The following is a 20,922-nucleotide window of genomic DNA, read 5'->3' as shown; positions in this document are numbered from 1 at the left end:
AATTCTTGTATATAGGTAGTCTAGTTTCTTTTCTGTTGTTTCTTGCTTTTCAAGAAGTGCACGGGCATAGTCGTCTCCCTGTGAGGTAGTGGATTTTGAGGTGTCTCAAGTTGCAGAGGAAGTTTTTTTTTTTTTTGTCCAGTTGCAGTCGTAGAGCTAGGGTTTTCAATGTTTTAATCTCTTATAGGAAGGGTTAGGGTTTCATAGTATGCACAGACCCATTTTGGCTCCATAGCCCAATGGATTGTTCACAGGCACTGGTCATACACATAGCAGGCTTGTGCCCCCTGTGAATTGCTAGAAATGTTATCATTTGTTTGCCCCGCCAGGTTTTAAATTTTAAATGTCCAGCCCGTCCAACGGCTAACTCCAAAGATAATACTATTTTAATACTAAGCCTTATGATAGATTTTGCAGCCCGCAGGTTCGTAATCGTCAAATCCGATGAGGATCTATGATTGGCGCTATCTCGCCATCGAAAGCTATGCGAGTTTTATGTTTGCGACATGGCACCCTTTCACCACGTGTCTGATGGGTCCAACGGGCCAAGCAAAAAGTTTGGCAGGTCGACAAAGTTGGTGGCAGGTCGAAAAAAGTTCTGCGGTGCCATAGGCGCTATGTCGCTATTGCGTGCTAGTCGGGAAATCTTCATAGCGACATAGCACCCGACAGAAAGTCCAAATGGTGGGTAGGTCGTGTCATTGGAAAAGTTATGCAGCAGGCAGCTTGCATCATCAAAAAAGTTCTACGACGGGCGATTAGTTTCACGACGGGCCAAAAAGTCCAAAAGGTGGCAAGGCGCCATGTCGCCATCAGAAAACTCATGAGTTTTTTGATAGCGACATAGCGCCTAGCCGGCCGAAGGTTATTTCTATGGTGAGTCCTAGTGTCGACGGTAAGGTTGGCAGCAATGGAAGAGATCAACGGCGAGAGCTTCGGGCAAGTGGTTGGGTCCCATTTCATACCTAGTTGGCGGAGTTTGGTGCCATGGTGACGAATCAGAGGGAGCCACATGCAAGAGAGAGGACATGTCATCAGCTGGGTGCTATGGCGCTATGGGAATTTGACCTTGATTTTCTCATAGGGACATGGCGCCTAGTCGACACATGGTCGCTCCATGGGGTCAAGTCTTATGTCTACTAGGGTGGTGCTTCATTGGACCAATGAGGAACCCCAACCTATGCCAAGTCAGAACATAGATGTGTCACGGGACCAGATCTTTGACGCGGCCAGCGCAGTCAAGGGTTAAGTCCTCCATCGTCAGATCTACAAAGATCAAGGGCAGGTGCCATCGCGCTATGAGAAATTGCTTGAGAGATAACATTGGCAACATAGCGCTCGGGTGCCACGTGTCTCGGTGGGACCATTGTTTCATGCAGCCAGCGCAATAAAGAGGGGTAGATCATTCATGGCCGTCAGATCGACGGCAAGCGCCATCGTGCTATGGAGAAGTTGCACGAGATTTACAATAGCGAGTTGGTGCTTGGTGGACACATGTCCTCATGGGACCAGGTCTAGCCAAAGAATGTACGCTAAAGATGGCCAGGTGTCGTTCAAGCATGGTGTGGTTGCTGAGGTGGCTCCAGGTATGAGAGGCCCAAGGTAAGAAGCAAGTACGACACATGATGAGTCTTCATGATCGTCAGATTTGCAGAGATCAATGGACGATGTTCTATCGCTATGAAGAAGCTGCACGATGTATATGTTGGCGACATAGTGCCCTGATGACACGTGTCTCACTGGCCCGGTCGAGATTGATGGTCAGTGACTGACAGTTAGTGTAACCATCACAATTAGTATTAATATTTGAAGGGTGGCACCGTTAGTTCAATAAAGGTGGTCAACCATGGGAGGACTTCCAAGTGGAAAAAAATAAAGAGTATTATTGGCCCGCATAGCCCAGCTGGCTTGTAGAGCCTGGTTGACTGTTTGACTTCGATGGATTCATGAGACCAGGAATGGTAAGAGATCAAAGTTTTGTTGTGAATCTGATCGTGTGATTAATTGCCACCAACTCAAAATGAATACCAGGTGCAGAAAGACACTCTATCCATCTAGTCGATCTATCTACTATGTTAGGAAATGTTGGGGCGCCATTTCTGTCTTCTCCAAGCTCTTTCTTAGAGAAATATCAAATTTTTTGGCACGCAAACCATTTTCAAATCAGATCTTTGATTGGATTCCCAGGGTGAGAAGTTAATGCCAGTAGTTGAGAAGTAAATGCAATGCAAAAATCCTCAGTTATGCCTGAACTATAAAGGCAATTTTGTGATCTTTTTCTAGGGTTGACTCCTTTTTTGATTTCTTTGCTACTGCTCGCAGGTCTACAGTGTAAAATTCCCTTTGTCTCTGAGCTGTATAACATTCTATATCATCTCCTTCAGCCATCAATGTGCATGCGCATCTGTCTTGCCTCTCATTGGTGTATTGTTGAGATCAGTGGCTTGTATACTATATCTATTCTCAGCCTATTGGATAATATATAAGTGAAATCCTTCTCCTTATTTTATTTAGTCTAGTTTCTTGATCTGTATGTGGTTATTGATTGATATAAGTCTAGGTGTGTATGTCTTTTGGATGTTATCTTGGTTTTGTAGTGCATATATGGGCAGAAAAGAAGTCTGAACACTCTATTTTGGTGCATCACCTCCTTAGATTAGACTAGGTAGATTTGCTTTCGTGCTCTCTCTCTCCCTTTTCCTCTCCAAGAGTAGTTAGGTGCACCCTGATAGTAAGAGGAAGCCAGCCTTCTCCGGAGACTCAACCTCACAGTTCAAGTCCCACAGCTTGGAGGTTGTTTCCACGTTTCACTAGGTTGTCCTCATGCATAGGCCTTGGACAAGGGTGCAAACCTAAGTGACAACATAAACTTATCTCCATATTCCAACTTTATTAAACTAATTTCTCCTCTATATGTTTTGGTGCTCAAAATTGGTACTATTGTTGAAAGACAGTAGTAGAGAAATCAAAGTGTGAGTATGCGATGTTTAAAGGTAGCCTTTATTTGATAACATTGTTGGAGTATGTTTAGTTGTTTTCATATAGGTTTATAGAATTCAATAGAATGGTCTTACTCGAACATAATTCATGTTCATTTTCTATGGTGTTTTATTTCATAGTGACCTTATAACTACATTCAATGTGACAAATGTTGTAATAACATGTGGGGATGTACTTTCTATAGCATGATCTTAAATTATAGATCATGAAATCTTATCTTTATTGATGCTTAATTTACCCTCTTGTTAGAATGAGTAGTCAACTATCAAAAGGTGTTGCTATTAGATGCTTTTGGAGGCCATTAGTTCAAAGTTTTTATATATGTTTGATTAGTTTATTATGCTTCTAATATTTTTCTTTGCATATTCATTTTCATAGGTGAGAATGGTACTATTGATGGGCAAGGATCTATTTGGTGGGATTGGTACCATAATCATACTCTAGGTTACACCCAACTTCACCTTGTTGAGGTGGTAGACTCAAATAATGTCCTCATCTCAAATTTAAGATTCTTGAATTCACCATTCTAGAATATACATCGAGTGTACTAAAATTTTGCATTACATTTAGTTTGACTGTATTGTGGATGGTTTATGTATGCTTGTCAAACCTTTTCATTACTAGCATATGCTATTCACCAATTTCTCTGTAGACTCTTGTTGTTTGTGTGATAATTTCTTTCATCAACTATCATTGTAATATTGTAATTTGAATGGTATTAATGGTGAATGCAGCAATGCAAACATTAAAGATGTAACCATCCTTCCTCCATTGCACTCACTAAATACTGATGGAATCGATCCAAGTGACTTGATTCTTTTTTCATATTAACAAAGATCAAATGTCTCAATATTTGTGTGGATCTAGTTCCTTATTTTTTTAGTACATATTTTGAATTTGAATTTTAGATAGCTCATTGAGTATTGAATTTTAAAATTTCATCAATGACACTAATACTTTAAAAAAAAAAAACTTTAGTAAGCTTCTATGTTTATATATGTTGAATATTTATTTAAACTTTCTCACAATAAATATATATTTGGTTCATATATTTTGGTTGTTCTTGTAAATTCTAAAAGTAGTTCCTTTATGCTTTTCAAGCTACATAAACTCTTAAAGTATAGTTACATTATCAATTTAAACAAGGGAAATAAATTATCCTTTGTTGTATAATAACTGCAACAAAATGTGGCATGGCATGGCCATTTGTACACTTATTTTCATCATTCCTCATTATTGGTTGTGTTCTATAACAAAGGGAGATAGCAATGCAGTCACAAATAAATTTAACTTTGCTTAGCAGATACAAAGTGCAAATATATTATGAATGGAGAACTCCATGCCAAAGGATGTAAAACTTGTATAATACTCTAGTTGATTCCCATTGTGAAATTGGTGAAATAGGTAGGGCCTTGACATATGTTCTAAACATGAAAGTGGCTAGTATTAGTCCAACTATTCTAACCTATACCCATGTGGGGACATCATCTAACCATCCCCACTATTTCAGATGCATTCACTCAAATTACTTTTAAACTTCAAAAGCCTTCTTTTTCTACTTTAATCTTGAGAAGTTTTTTCATATTAATTCAACTAGACTCTCTCAAATGCTAGATGTAATTGATGTCATGCACTGAAGTGATCAACATCTCCATCTCTTCATGCTTTCTCTGAACTTTTTTAAGTGTTTAACTTTGATCCTTAATAGCATTTAATTATGGGAAATCAAGTTAACTCTGATGATTAACAAAAATAGGGGAAATAAAATAGAGTTAGGGGACTTTGTTATGTTCAATCACTAGTTTGTAGGTGGGAAATTTCCTAGAAAGCATATGATTTGAACCACACGAGAATCAATTGGAGTGTGATTCCAAAAATTGATGCTAAAAAAATTGAACACAATTTGAATTAGCTACAATTACTCTATTTGTAATCTATATATCTTTCTTTTTTATCCTTCAACATTTCTTCTATCGGATCCTTCAAAATAAAAAGCACACGAGCCATTTTATTGACTTGATCGAAGACCCCACATTATAGCCAACGCATCATGACATCCCAAAAAATTTCAAAATCATAGTAGAGCATGAATGATAGGATTCAAACCTGCACTAGCAAAGCCTACATTATTTCTAGTCATGCCCGATAACCACTCTTGCATGTCCACCTTTTAAAAATTTAATATATATGTCGTATAATGTTCTCTGCTAGATGGAACCAATACATCTGCTTGTATGCAGGACATTACTCTTCAACTCAATGAATACAATTAGTGTTAATCCATACTCTTTTATTTGTCTGTGAACATTCCAGCAACCAATTCATTCCACTTTATCTTCTATCACCATGATAGGAGTTTAAAACTATTACTATGAATAACAATTGATGGAATGATTCAATTTTCCAAAGGACTATAAAAATACATAATAAACAATACAAGCTCAAGTATTCAACACAAGGAATTATTTGGTTGATTGGCAACTAAACTTTTACAAGAATTTTTTAAAAAATCATTTAATGAGGTTGTATAGTTGTGAGCTATATAGTATAGATCTAGTGTTATCTAGAATTCTAATTTTTGTATCTCCTAATCAAATCACTCTCAATTTTGTACAACAATTTACTAATCAATTTTTCTACTTATAAAATTTAGTTTTAAATTGGCATGTTCACATATTATGCCACATTAGGGTAAATTACATGATATGAAGCCTAAAAGAGGGAATACTTGAAACATTGTTTGATAAACTAAATTGTTCAAGAAATTTGACACCTTTCTATCTTTGTATGAAAATTGAAAATTTATCCTCATCTAATTGCTACTAGAGTACATGAAATTATAGACCTAATATGTTACAATGGAAGAATTAAACACAAATACTTAGCTTATGTAAATAATAGGATAAATCCATTAGTTAGAGGATAGTTCTCTAGGTTACATCAAATTGATCCTTCTTGTTTATTTTTCTGTTGTGTTTTGTAAGGAAATATTTATCTCCTTTAATGATGGTTTTAGGAAAAAATCACACACATATCTAAAAAATGATTAGATGGTGCATGACTAGTAGATGGTGCATGACTTGTACAATTGTATTCATTTTGTATTGAATTTATCTGGTTAAGAAAAGTTGATGATAATACTTCCTTTAATCTTCTTGCTAATAAATGTTAGTTGACATTAATTTCCTTATACTGATTGAACATTGGATTAGTGAGTGAATTACTTTTGATTGTATTTTATTATACCAAACCTAATGGTATAAAAAGAATTGTGTGTGTTACAACTTATTCAATAGATGTTCCATTGATTGATTTGCAAGTTGAATTAGTTGAATAATAGTTCAATAAATATTTAACTTTGTCATGTAAAACATGGCTTGTCGGCATGGCCTTTTTTGTGCCTTTGGCCCCCCTTTGAGAAATCTATATGGACAATTAACAGTCATAAAAATTTAGGACTACTAAGCATTTATGTTATTTAGAAGTGTAGAAATCATGATAACACAACTTTGGGAATAATTTAGTAATAGAACTTGTAGAAAGACAACATTTGCAAGTTATCAATTTGTAGACAATTGTAACAATTTTGTATTACTTTGTTACTAAACATGCCTTGAAATAATCCTATTGTATTAGAGAAAGACTATGATGCTTAGAATTTAATTTTATGTTAGTCTCAAATGGACTTTCTACTTTTTACCTAATGAAAATTTTATTAGATCTTTTGGAAGAATGAAAATCAACATGATCTCCTTCTTGTAGGCTCCCCAACACCCCAATCAATAGATAAATGTTATGGTGGAAGAGAGTGTGAAGCTAGCCAAAGAATTTAGTGCTCAAAAATAGCCAATGCTAGCATTTCTCGACACACATTATCTAGATAAGCTAGAGCCTCCTTATCCTCTTCATTGCATAGTAGGAACTGATGAAGAAAATCTTGTTCCAGGTTTGATATAGCTTTTTAGCATTAATATTGTGAAATTTATTTTCTTGCTGAAAAAAATGGTTTTACTACTATTTGAATTGTTCTTTGCTAGTATTTGATTGCTTTGAACTCTTGATTAGTTTGAAAATCTTTGTTTTGGTTTATTTGCATCTTCTAACTAGATTTTCTTTAGCTTTGTGAATAAAGTGTCATATGGAAACATTTGAAGTATTGTTTAAGCATCTTGATGATGACTTATGCTAACAAGATGGATCTTTTAACATGTTATATATTTTAGACTCGTACAACATCATTATTCTTTTTTTTCTAAAAGTTATGTATCTTATATATTCGACTAACCCTTCAAGACACAATGAATCTATTTCTTTAGACTCATGGGTACATTGTTATAATTTTTCTTAAACTAATTCACATTTTTTATTTAATGCTCAACAACCCTTGAATGGTTGGAGAAGGACCCAAATGTTTTCATAAGGCACAAAGACTATGTAAATGGCTTTATTGGTTGCATTCAAAAAGATGGGTCGAATGCATTTGTTGATTGGGTGAAAGCCAATGATATTCAAGTAGTAGGTTTCTAAGTTTTCCATTTTGATTCTCGCATTGAATTCTTACTCTCTGATTATTATAGTTTTTGATGGTATGGTAGGTTCATTTTGTATTTTCCTTCTAGTATTTATTTCACCTCATGCAAAATAGGCCAACCATTCAAATTTGTGAACAAGTGTTCTCAAATGCTTTTTTAATCAATTTGTTCCTAATCATGGTAGTCTATGAGAGATAGCTAGAATGAATTTAAATAAGCATAGGTAAAATTTAATATCGTCTAAAGTGTTGAATATACTTTCTTTGATATCCCAATAGTAATGTGGAGTAGTCCAAAGGTTTTTTAAAATTCTTTTGATGATATGCAAATTTTAAAAGAAATTATGAAATTTGGGGTCTTCTTCCTTTCCTTTCTTGATTCTTGTTTTAGAAATCTTTTAAGCTTTACATATACATTTTTCCTTTGGCTTTTATTGTTATGCTAGTGGCATTTGTCAATCTAGGTATTAGCTATAGGCATATGTACAGACGTATGTGTTCTAGACATTGTATCGACTGTTCTATTTGCAAGAAACCATGGCTTTATTATACCTTTGGAGGAAGTTGTGGTACACTCTCAAGGATGTGAAACTTATGATATTCTTGTCAAGACTATAGAAAAAATTGAAGGTGCATTTTCTCATCCACAAGTATGCAAAGGCCATTTTCTATTGTTTTGGTGGGAATATTGAGATAGTAATGAGATGGTTCTAATATTTTTTGGAATCAATTATGTTTTATGTGTTCATTTCTTTCTTTTTAATTTCCACAATTCTTGTTGCATCAAGTGGTGTGATTACATATCATACATTAGAGGTATCTTTTTCTAGTCTATTAGTTGTTAATGATAATTTTTGTCGGAAAAAATATCTTTCAACCATTATTTTCAATAGGAGCTCTAATTTGATCATTTCTAGTTCTTAGATAATTTGTCTTTTTTACATGGAGGCTTTTTGGATGTCCCTAAACACTATGGTTTGTGGCAAGTGAAACAAAATGCATCATCATGGAGATACATTTTACATAAAAACATAACTATGGGTAGAGACTTGTATGATATTTGATGTTTAGTGTTCCAAGTTAATTCAACTGGACTCTCGTAGATCCAAGTTAATTCAAGTAAATTAAAGTTATCATATATTTAAATACTTCCTCAATTTCCTCAAGGAATTTTGAAGCTTCATTCATGCCAACAACATCACTTTAGAAGCATTACTAGGCATTAGTTGGGGGACTCACCTACTCTATTTTTTTTTTTTTAAACAACTTAGTTTGGTCAAAATTTCCACCAATTCTTGAAAGTTTTCAACCAACAATTGGTGGAAATTTTGATCAATTATTGATAGTTTTCTACCAAGAATTGGTCAAAATTCCACCAATTCTTGAAAGTTTTTGATAAAGAATTGATGAAAATTTCCACCAATTCTTGAAAGTTTTCTACCAAGAATTGGTCAAACTTTCCACCAATTCTTGAAAGCTTTTGAAAAAGAATTGGTGGAAACTTCCACCAATTCTTGAAAGTTTTCTACCAAGAATTGGTTGAAATTTCTACCAATTCTTCAAAGTTTTTGACAAAGAATTGGTCAAAAGTTTGACCAATTCTTGAAAGTTTTAGGCCAACAATTGGTCAAAATTTTCACCAAAAATGACAAATCAGAGTTGGTATAGGCAAAAAAATTTCAACAAATGTATTTGTCAAAATTTTGACCACCTGCAAGTTGGTCAAAATTTTGACAAGAAAAATTGCCACCAACTGCTTGGTCAAAATTTCAACAAACTTGGGTCAAAATTTTGACCAACATTTGTCAAAAATTGAGTCCAAATTTACTAGTGACGAATCACTGGTCCGCCTCACAATAGGTGTATTATAGTCATGCTTTGGGCCATGCTTAGGAATAATGTATTCAATCTAAGAACTATTTTTCCCACTATGAGGTGCATTTAATCTTGTCAACCTAGGGAGGTATACTTGAAATGGTTAGCACAGTATGTGCACTAGGTCTTTTAATGAGTCATTATGCTTATGCTATAGGAAAGTAAAATGCAAGGAAAAGAACTTACACTATTGCTATGGGAAACTAACACACTTAACTCTATGAATACTAGAAATATAATGAAAGGCTAACAAATATTCCAACTCAGTTCATCCACTATAATTGTTCTCATAGATGCTACAGGAACATTCATGAATTGTGATGCTATAGGAAGGAACTTATAACTTCTACTTACAATACTAAAAATGCTTGGAAATAAATCTATAATATCTTAATCTAATCCACCTTCCAAGTGGGTCCCCTTGGTCAGCTTCAACTAAACTACTAACATAGGATAGAAGCCAAAAACTATTTCATTACATTTAAGAAATTCATTACATGGAAACAACACATAGAACTATAAAAACACAACTCACTATAAAAGTTAACAGTCTATTCCCATAAACTTTTTCCTTCTAACTAAACTAACACACTTGGTTCGATTCCTATATATAGGAGATTGACACTTATTCCAAAATAGAAAAGTAAACAACCTAGCTATAAATCTGCAGGAGAGAAAGAAGGAAAATAACAACTCAAGGTGGGAAGAAGAGATAATAGTTTAAGGCAGGAATAATAAAGTCTAAACATCCACTTTCCATAAGAATAAATGCAGAGAATACACTAAGTCTTCATAGCTCCTCCATACTCACTATCATGTCCTTTGGAACCATTATGACTTTCCTCCACCATGGCTACACCTCAACATTCTTTTCTCCTTGAATGCTATTGGCTATCTTCATACTCATCTTTGAATTCTTCCAATCATCTTCAGCTTGATTGTTAACAGGTTAGTTATAATATAGAGATAATTTCAAATAAGCATTTTCAAATTAAATTCAAATATAAGAACACATATTTTGATAATTATATGAAATGCTACATCATATATATGATATTGGAAAAAGATTACATACTATCTACCCATAGGTTAATCATTGGTTTAGGTAAACATAGATCCACAAATGTCTTGATGAAAATGAAAAAAAGTATTAACAAAGTGTTTTAAAACTATCATGAAATAGAGGCAATAATTAGCCTCATCATCTGCCCCCTAGTAAATTGATGCTTGTCCTCAAGCATGGCATTTAATAGTCAGTGACCTAAATTCCCCCACTTCTGCCCTTCCTTTCCTACTACTCTTAATGCTATAATAGAATCCTCGTGTTCTTTCCCAAACCTCCATTTTTTTCCTCCTAGAGCTTGTCAAGTCTATCAGCATTAATGTCATATAAATGTTACATGAGCATTGTAGGTTGCATAGTCAGTGGGCATCATAATTTGGTTCTAGCCTATTTTTCTAGCTTTGGATACTTTGGAGCTTGGTGAAGGGCAGGTTCTAGGTTGATGGGACTATGTGGCTCTAACCTTTTAAGTGACTCAGGTAATTTGGCCCATCTACTTCTAGCACCAACCATAGCTCTCTGGAAAACAAAGTAGGGCAAGTTCTCATAATCAGCATAAGCCTTGGCTCTAGTAGTGAAGATTATATCCCTTACTCCCTTGTTCTTATCCCCATAAGTTAACCTAAACCAATCTCTAAGAACTTCTTTTGGTTTGCATCTTTTAGCTCTTAATGGTAGGGATTCTATCCTTTCCTCATCTCTGTAATTATTCAGCTACCTATCATAGTTTTCTTCATTAGCCATCCAGGACATCAAAGCTCTTAAATGTATATCCCCTATAGAAAGTAAAGGGTCCCATTGGGTTTCTAAAGGGATAACAAAATTATGCACATATAATTCATAAAGTAAATTCTGTTGCTAGGATGGCAGAGTATGATATCAACCATAAAATTCTTGGGCTAATTTAAACTCCGCATTTATATTCTTAAGGGTTAGCATGAGTTGGAATAAGAGAAATTGTTCTTTTAAACAAAGAGCATAAATTCATGGCAGCAATCTATAGGAAAGCACTTGATCAGCCAATTTGAGGGCATGATCCATCCTTTGTTTTTAATTTTCCAATTGCTCTTTCAAAGCTATAATTTCTACATTTAGAGACACTATATCTTTCTTCATTCTTTTCCTCTTCTCTTCCCATAAGAAATTAGCAAACATATATTGTCCAAACAATTGAAAAAGGAGTTTCTACAGGGTGATGGAACCGTTGTCTTCCTTATGGTTTCTTTTTCTCTTTCTTTATTCCCTCCATAATTGTTCTACAATATCAATAAACCATGTTGATTTATAAGGAACTAGGGTAGTGTTTGGATAAACTTGTTCAAGAACTGTTTCATCCCTATAGCTTGAAGTACCTGGTGGGCCTATTGGTGTATCATTTGGATTTTCATTAACCTCAACCTACATTCCTTGTTAGGGTTTTAAGGAATGTTTTCAATTTCAGGGTGAGGAGGAGAGTGATTAGGAACAATCTATATAGGGGATTCTTTAGTAGATAGCTTGGATGAGGGGGACTCTTTGGAAATTTGTCCTCTCATTCTAGGACTTCTTCTTATAGGGTTTCTTCTAATATCACAACCTTCTACCTACCTCTTCCTTTTGGTGTCTCTGCTATAGGAGTAACTACTGTAGGACCCTTCTTAGTTCTCTTTTTCCTAAAAACTGTAGGGGTTGGCTCTTCTTTTACTAGAATAGAGATTTCTTCTTGCAATTTTTGTTTTCTCTTTGTTCGGCTAGAGGTAGGTTTCTAGGTTTCTTGAACAGGTGAAGGCATAGTCTCTTGCACATTTTATTGTACATTTTCTTGTATATTGTTTTGCACATTTTCAATTTCAACCTCTTGAGTTCTTTGTTTAGCAAGTTCAATAGTGGGAACTACATTCACCTCACTAGGCTATTCATGAAGGGTAGCCTAGGGTTGTAAGGTTTTAGCTTCAACAAATTCCACCCATGATAGGGGAGAAACATCCCTAAGTGACCTTTCTATGAGTAATTTAATTAGGGCATGATGGGTGAAAATTTTGTCTTTTTCTTTTTGAGTTTCTTTTGTACTAATACATAACATATTGTACAAGAAATTGGGAACATTAACTGGATGATTATGCCTTATACAACTAAGCAATTTAAAATGATGTGCATGTAAATATGAAAATCTACCTTCACATGTGAGGTACCTGATAATGTGCATGGCTAGTTCATTGTATGTTAATAGAAGAGACATTCTTTTACAACCTTGCTTGGTAATATCCATCTAAGGGTCAGTTGGTATGACAAACTAAGCTCTAACTAATCTTGCATCATGAGTGTTGGGATAATGTTCTCCTATTGCCAGTAACCCAGTAACTTCTATTATACATTCCTCTGTAGCAACCACTATTAAGCCCCATATAGAAGCTTCCCTTCATCAAACATCCTTGTGAATTTTGTGGCTGCTTCTTCATCATATGTAGTCAAACTTAAAAATTACCCTAACTAGTTGCATGCATTAAACCTCCTCACAACTTCTACATCTAAGAGAAAAATAGTATGCTCCACTTGTTCTCACCTCTGTAATTGTCCACCCATTCTTCTTTAACACTTTCACCATCTGCACTGCTTCACTATTTCCCCCTTACAAATTCAGGCTTCTTTTGTTGTTTTACAAACCATTTCACATTTCATTTGACAGGTAATTAATGTCACAATGATTTGTTATGAACAATAATATAGCTTTAATGAGATTAAATCATGGAAGTGTGTGAAAATTATCCAAAAATGAGGTTTAAATCACCTAAATTTTAAACACAAGTCACATCACAGCCTAACAATAAAATCATTCAAAAATAAAGGGTACAACAACTAGCCACTTGTGTACTTAAGGAAATATGAAGATTTGGAAAAATCTTTATGAATAAATGGAGTCATTGGGTTTTAGTAACCTTCCCTGCTCCTTACAAAATAAGGACAAGTGTCCACACTTGTCAAACTTAGTACAAGGTAGAAAACTGACATTACACCACCATTATATAAAGAATGCAGTATTAAATATAATTGATGAAATCTATGGACTATAAATGAATTATAATTTGAAAACCTTATATGTATTGATTGATCATCGCACATACCAAAAGGTGGTGGAAGTAATATCAGCAGTGATAGCATCTATCAACATCTCATGGGGTTTATTGAAAGCATTAGAAATTGATGATGTGGAAAGTGGGTGGATGGAAGGTAAAGAAATGAGATGAGGTGGATGGGTTGAAGGTAAAAAAAAATGAGATGGAATGAGAAAGTGAATGGAGAAATTTGGAACTTTATGTGTGCATAAAGTTTTTATTATGAGCATGCACAAAGAAATTACTATTGAAGAGTGGTAGGTGGAAGGTTGACACCTTCAATTGTAGGAAGAGTTACCCTTTTGTATTTGAATTTGGCCACTGGAACTATTGCAGGAAGTCCTGTTTTGTTTGGGGTTATTTATATAACTTGAGTCTATGACCATTGACTAATAATTTGCAAGGCACTGGATCAATGATAGCTAATTGAATAGCTCCATTATCAAAGACATGACTAATTTCATATGGATCCAGCCATCTTGTCTACAGCTTGCTTGGTATATCTTTAAATTTGGAATCATATAGTAGTGCCTAGTTGCCAACTTGAAATTTTTTACTAATAATATGAGAGTCATGCCATTGTGTCCATTATTTCTATATAATTTCAATATTTTCTAGAGTAGCTTTACACATTTCATCCAAAGAGTTAAGATGCAGAAGACACTCTCTTTGTGCTACAGGAAGTTCAATATGTAGCTATAGTGAAGTTCTCAAATTTTTATGTTCAAATTCAATGGATAGCATTGCTACCTTTCCATATAGGAGTTCAAATGGTGTGAAGCTTGTAGTAGTCTTCCATGTTGTTCTATAAGCCTAAACAGCTTCTTGTAATCTATCAGTCCAATCCCTATAGTGTAGATGAATTGTTTTTGTTAGGATATTCTCCAGCTCACGATTTGTGACCTTCTCTTGTCCATTAGCTTCAGGGTGATAAGGACTGGATTTTTGGTGCCTAATGTTATACTATTTCATCAGTTCTAAGATCATATTAGAGATAAATTGCACACCTTGGTCAGTGACTAGTTCTTTGGGTACACCATAGCAAGTAAAAATTTCTTCATACAAAAATTCTACAACTTTTTCATCATGAGCATGCTTCATGGCTTTGACTTCAACCCATTTTGTTAGGTAATTAGTGCACACAAGAATATAAAATTTACCATTAGATGGAGGATCAATTGGACCAATGAAGTCCATGCCCAATTTGTCAAATGGTGTTAATGTCATATGTGGGTTAAGAGGCATTTCATCTGTTCTTGTTGGTTGGCCCATCCTTTGACACTTAACACACTTCTGTGTATAGTTGGTTGCATCTTTGTGAAGTGTAGGCCAATAATAACTACTTTTCAAGATTTTTAAGGCTATTCTTTTTGCTGCAAAGTGTCCTCCAAATGGTTCATTATGGCATACATGTAGAATGTCATATGTCTCATCCTCTCTCACAAATCTTCTCATAACTTGATCTGGTCTAGTGTAAAACAAGATATTATCTATCCAAGAGAAACAAAAAAATTTCTCTACAAGAAGCTTCTTTTCCTTGTAAGAAAAATGTTCTAGAATTTTATTAACTACAATGTAATTAGCAATATCTACATACCATGGAGTTTGAACAGCAATATGAAATAAATGCTCATCTAGAAATGCATCATCTACCAAAGTAGTGTCAATATCATCATGATGGATTCTTGATAAATAATCAGCTACAATATTGGTTTTTCCAGGCTTATCAACAATAGTTATATCAAATCCTTGCAACAACAGTAACCATCTTGCTAACCTGTCGGTTATAGTAGGTTTATTCATGAGATATTTAATTTCTATATGATTAGTATGAACAAATATGGAATGGCTAGTTATGTAATGCAAAAATTTGTTCAAGGTATAAACTACTGCTAGCAATTCTTTTTCTATCACTATGTAGTTTAATTTTGGTCCATGAAGGTTCTTGCTAATATAATAGATTGCATTTTCAAGATTTTGAGATTGTTGTGCTAGAACTACACCTATGGCATAATCAAATGCATTTTTATATATATGAAAAGGTAAATTTCAATCAAGGCCTTGTAAAACTAGAGTTGTAGTCAAAAGTTTCTTAAGCTGCAGGCAGGTTTCATCACATTCAGATGTCCAACTAAATTTAGCTTCTTTTGTGAGTAACTTATACAAGGGACTAGCTATTTTGCTGAAATATCTTATAAAACATCTTTAATATCTAGCATGACCTAGAAAAGATCTTACATCTTTTGAATTTGTAGGTATGGGCAATGTTTGAATTACCTTTATCTTAGCTAGGTCCACTTGTATTTCTATAGCTGATATGAAATGACCAAGTACCACACCTTCCTACATAAGCATGAAATATTTTTCACTATTAAGTGCCAAATTATGTTCGTGAAACCTTACCAAAACATTTTCAAGATTCATCATTGCTTCCTCAAAAGTGACTCCAAATGTTGTGAAATCATCCATATATATTTCCATACAATTATGTGATATATCAGCAAAGATGCTAATATTGGCTCATTGGAATAGTGCAGGAGCATTACATAGACCAAATGGTAAAAAAAAGTATGTAAAAGTAGCCCATGGGCATGTAAATGTGCTTTTTTCTTGATCTTTAGGAGCAATACTGATTTGGTTATAACCACTATACCCATTCAGAAAAGAGAAATACTTCTTTCTAGCTAAAGTGTCTGGAACTTGGTCTATAAATGGTAAAGGAAAGTGATCCTTTTTGGTGGCCTTGCTCAATTCTCTATAATCTACTAAAATTCTCCATTTTCCTCCCTTTTTAGGCACTATGACTAGGGGTGACAGCTATTTACTATCAGATATAGGATAAATAAAACCAGCATCAAACTATTTTTCCAATTTAGTTTTAACTATCTCTCTAAGGCTTGGATTTATCCTTCTCTAGGGTTGACAGAGTGGTAGATAGCCTTCATTGATGTATATCCTATGGGTGCATAATGTAGGACTCAACCCTTTCATATCACTATAGTCCCATACAAAGGCCTTTTCATGCCTTTGAAGCAACTCTTTTAACTATTCCATCTATGTGGTTATTAATTTGGGATTAACATGGAGATTATGACCTTTAGTCAGTTTAATAGTAGTTGTTGAATCTATCATAGCAACTTCAAAGATTCAACTTATTTCTAGTTCACATAGTAAGAGTGGATGAAGAGTGTTAGGTTCTTTGAGAAAAGTACAATTCTCATCACATTCTTCATATGTGATTAATTCCAACACACAAAACTTTCAGGCACATCTTTTTCTACCACACAATTGTTAGTAAGGATACTTTGAAGTATTGAATCTTCCTCTTGCAACTTTAGAAAGGATTGTCTATGCAACATCACGAGTTGTGCTATAAAATTTAACTCTTCTTCTTCATCCCCTAATTCTAGCTAAACAAATGTGCTCAAACCTGGTAATGGTTGTGTTAGAGGATATAAATCAAATTTCTTTGTTGCTTGGCCATTGGATATGGTCATATTCCCTAATCTACAACTTATATTTACATCAGTTGTGGTTAATTGTGGTCATCCTAGGATGACAGGGTAACCAGATAGATTAACTTTGGGGGATAAAATCATGAAATCTGTAGGATACTCTAGAGAATCTAAGGTTACAAATATGTTTTCTATCATCCCATCAGGGGTGATGGTAGAACTATCTGCAAGTTGCAGAATTGTTGGAGTAGCCCTTAATCCTTCTATTTTCAAATTCTTCATAGTGTCCTTAGTTAAGACATTTATAGCAGTGCCAAGATCTATCAAAGAATTTTTAACAAACTGACCATTTATACTGACATTCACTACTAGACTTCTTGGATCAGAATATTTTGGTGTGATCAAATTTCCTAACATAATGTTAGCCAATTGTCCCACAACATGGACTATGGTGGGGTCCTTTTTCTTCCTTCCAGGCTTCTTTAGGCAAGCATCTCTAATGGCTTTTCCATAGACTAGAACATCTTTAATGGCTTAGAACAAGGGTATTTGGACATGTATGTTCTTCAACTGATCAACAATATCAAAAGGTTGTTCCTCTTCTTGTATAGGTTTTCTTTGTATAAAGTTTTTTGGAAAAGGAGGTTCCACTACTAGTTGAGCTTGGGTTGACATGGTGACATTGGTTGGGTCAACAATTTCAGTAACTAAGGGTTCTAATGCTACAATAGGATTGGGTATTTTAGTTATAAGAGGCAATTTAGGCACTAGTAAAGTTGTACCACATCTCAGATGTATATCTGCAACACTCAGAGTGTAAGAAGGATACTGTTGAGCATCATCACTATACATGGGTTGTTGTGGTTATTGGTTATTTGGATTTGGTGGAGGTTGTGCAAGTAACTGTGTCTACTTTTAAGGTCCAAGATTTGTAGGTGGTGGTATTAGAGCAAGTTGTTGAACTGGAGGTGGTAATTGTGGAGTACTATTATTTTGGTTAGGCCACTATTGAGATCCCCTCAATTGGTTCATAGACTACCAATTCACTTGGGGTGGTCGCCATTGATTCTAATAGTATTGCCAGTAGTTCTATTGGTTCTATCATTGGTTACTCTATTAGTCAGGCTAGGTTGGTTGGAAATTCTAAGGCTCTTGGGATTGATGGGGGTTGTTTTGCCCAGCATTATTCCAATTAGGTTGATATTGTGGAGGACCTCGGGGATTACAGTTTTTCCATTGATTACCATATGAATTTAAATTTTGCAAAGGGTCCTGAGGCATACCTTGATGTTGGGCCCATGATTAGTGTTGAGCAACAAAAAATAATTTCTCATCATCTCCATCTATCTTGAGGTACTTAGTTGGAAGATGCTAGTTCTCCATTCTTGCAACCAATTTACATTGGCAATCCTTCTTTTGCTTCTGGCAATAAGGGTAGTATTCAACTAGTCGTAACTTAGCTTTTGCATACTTCTTCTTTGTAGCCATTATGTCAAGATGTGTAGAAACATCGTTGATGATGTCCTATTTGAAGTTTGACAATAGGTTAGATATCTTTAGCTTTGAAATACATTGACTAATTCCTTAAGTGATTGTGAAACAAGGTCCTCAACCTTTCTTAATGGTTGACCTTGAATAGTTCTAATAGATCTTCTTGAGATCATCCCAAGAATCTTGATATATATCACCACCAACCATTAGGTCTAGTGCTTCTAGATAGTTATCATTTACACCTCTTAGAAAGACTAGCTTTTGTGAATCCTCAGACAACACATGCTGAGGGTTCTTCTGTAGTGTATATAAGAAATGTGAATCATAGTCTTCCAATGTTTCTTCCTCCTTCTATGATATCCTGAAGACATCATCTCCTCTTTGTACTTATCTAGAAATATATTTTACATTTCATCCCAAGTTCCTACTGCATTGGCTCCTAAGCTCATGAACCATCATAGAGTTGATTCTTTCAATGTTGCTGGAAATAATTTGAGCTTATGGGCATTAGTGTTGTAGTCAAAACTATGGTAAAGTATGTCAAATTCAAACAAGAAAGTATCAGCATCTTTAGTTGCAAGACCATAAAACTTTGGAAGGGTAGTTGTAGGTATATTCTTGAGATTATCAGTATTTGTAAGGCTTGGGAGAGGAAATGGAAAGGTAGATTGTGTCATTACTAGAGGTATTAGATAATGAGGTTGGTGCTAAAAAAGGACATTGGGTACTGGATGATTAACAATTGGTAGATTCAAAATAGTATTATCAAGAAAACTAGCCAAAACTTTAGTAAAAGCTTGAAGACCACTTGTATATATTGGTTCTTGTCTTGAAGATGATGCAGTAGGAAAAACAAGGCTTGCATCTTCAAAAGACAACTCAACTTCTTCTTCTTCAATTTCCTCATTCAAATTAATAGACTTTCATGGAAGAACTTTGCCATATTCATCTCGTCATCTTCCTCTTCGATGCATGCATTTAAAATCTTCACACTGGCGAAGGAAGCTTCAAAACCAAAAATTTCTTTAAAAAAAACTTTATCTAAGAATAATGACTCAAAAATGCTCCTAGCTTGACACCGTCCCTAGCAACGATGCCAAAAATGGTCTGCCTCACAATAAGTGTATCATAGTCATGCTCTAGGCCATGTTTAGGAATAATGTATTCAATCTAAGGACTATTTTTTTCCACTATGAGGTGCATTTAATCTTGTCAACTTAGTGACATATACTTGAAATGGTCGGCATAGTTTGTGCACCAAGTCTCTTAATGAGTCACTATTCTTATGCTGCAGAAAAGTAAAATGCAAGGAAAAGAACTTACACTATTGTTGTATGAAACTAACACAATTAACTCTATGAATACTAGAAATACAATGAAAGGCTAACAAATATTCCAACTTAGTTTATCCACTATAACTTTTCTCATAGATGCTACAGGAACATTCATGAAGTGTGATGCTATAGGAAGGAACTCACAACTTCTACTTACAATACTAAAAATGCTTGGAAATAAATCTATACTATCCTAATCTAATCCACCTTCCAAGTGGGACCTCTTGGTCAGCTTCAACTAAACTACTAACACAAGATAGAAGCCAAAAACTATTTCATTACATGGAAACAACACATAGAACTATAAAAACACAACTCACTGTAAAAGTTAACAATTTGTTCCCATAAACTTTTTCCTTCTAACTAAACTAAGACACTTTGTCTAATTCCTATATATAGGAGATCAACACTTATTTTGAAATAGAAAAGTAAACAACCTAGGTATAAATCTGCAAGAGAGAAAGAAGGAAAATAGAAACTCAAGGTAGGAAGAAGAGATAACATCTTAAGGTAGGAATAATAAAGTCTAAACATCTACTTGCCATAAGAATAAATATAGAGAATGTAGTGAGTCTTCATAGCTCCTCCATACTCACTGTTATGTCCTTTGGAACCCTTATGACTTTTCTCCACCATGGCTACACCTCAATGTTCTTTTCTCCTTGAATGTTAATGGATGTCTTCACGCTCATCTTTGAATTCTTCCAATCATCTTTAGCTTCATTGCTAACACATTAGTTATAATGTAGAGATACTTGTAAATAAACATTTTCAAATTAAATTCAAATATAAGAACACATATTTTGATAATGATATGAAATACTACATCATATATATGATATTGGCAAAATATGACATACTATCTATGCATAGGGTAATCATTGGTTTAAGTAAACATAGATCCACAAAGGTCTTGATGAAAATGAAACAAAGCATTAACGAAGTGTTTTAAAACTATCATGAAATAGAGGCAATATTTAGCCTCATCAATAACAATGGACAATCAAACCATACACCATGAACTCACTCAATCGACCTCAATCTAGGACTATGGATTCTACACGAATCCTAGGATCCATGA

The 20,922-nt window shown here is 34.6% G+C and overlaps 1 pseudogene; it reads left to right on the top strand.

Annotated features, from left to right (window-relative positions):
- The first annotated feature begins 1,525 nt into the window (after positions 1-1,525).
- LOC149557416 (nicotinamidase 1-like) overlaps positions 1,526-20,922 on the top strand; it is a 95,703-nt pseudogene continuing 76,306 nt past the window's right edge.

This window comes from Cupressus sempervirens, chromosome 5 (genome assembly GCF_028749045.1).
Source record: "Cupressus sempervirens isolate cs-2001-9-10 chromosome 5, ASM2874904v1, whole genome shotgun sequence".
Classification (NCBI taxonomy): domain Eukaryota; kingdom Viridiplantae; phylum Streptophyta; class Pinopsida; order Cupressales; family Cupressaceae; genus Cupressus; species Cupressus sempervirens.
Note: the sequence above shows the minus strand (reverse complement) of the source record. Positions and strands in the feature narration are given on the sequence as shown.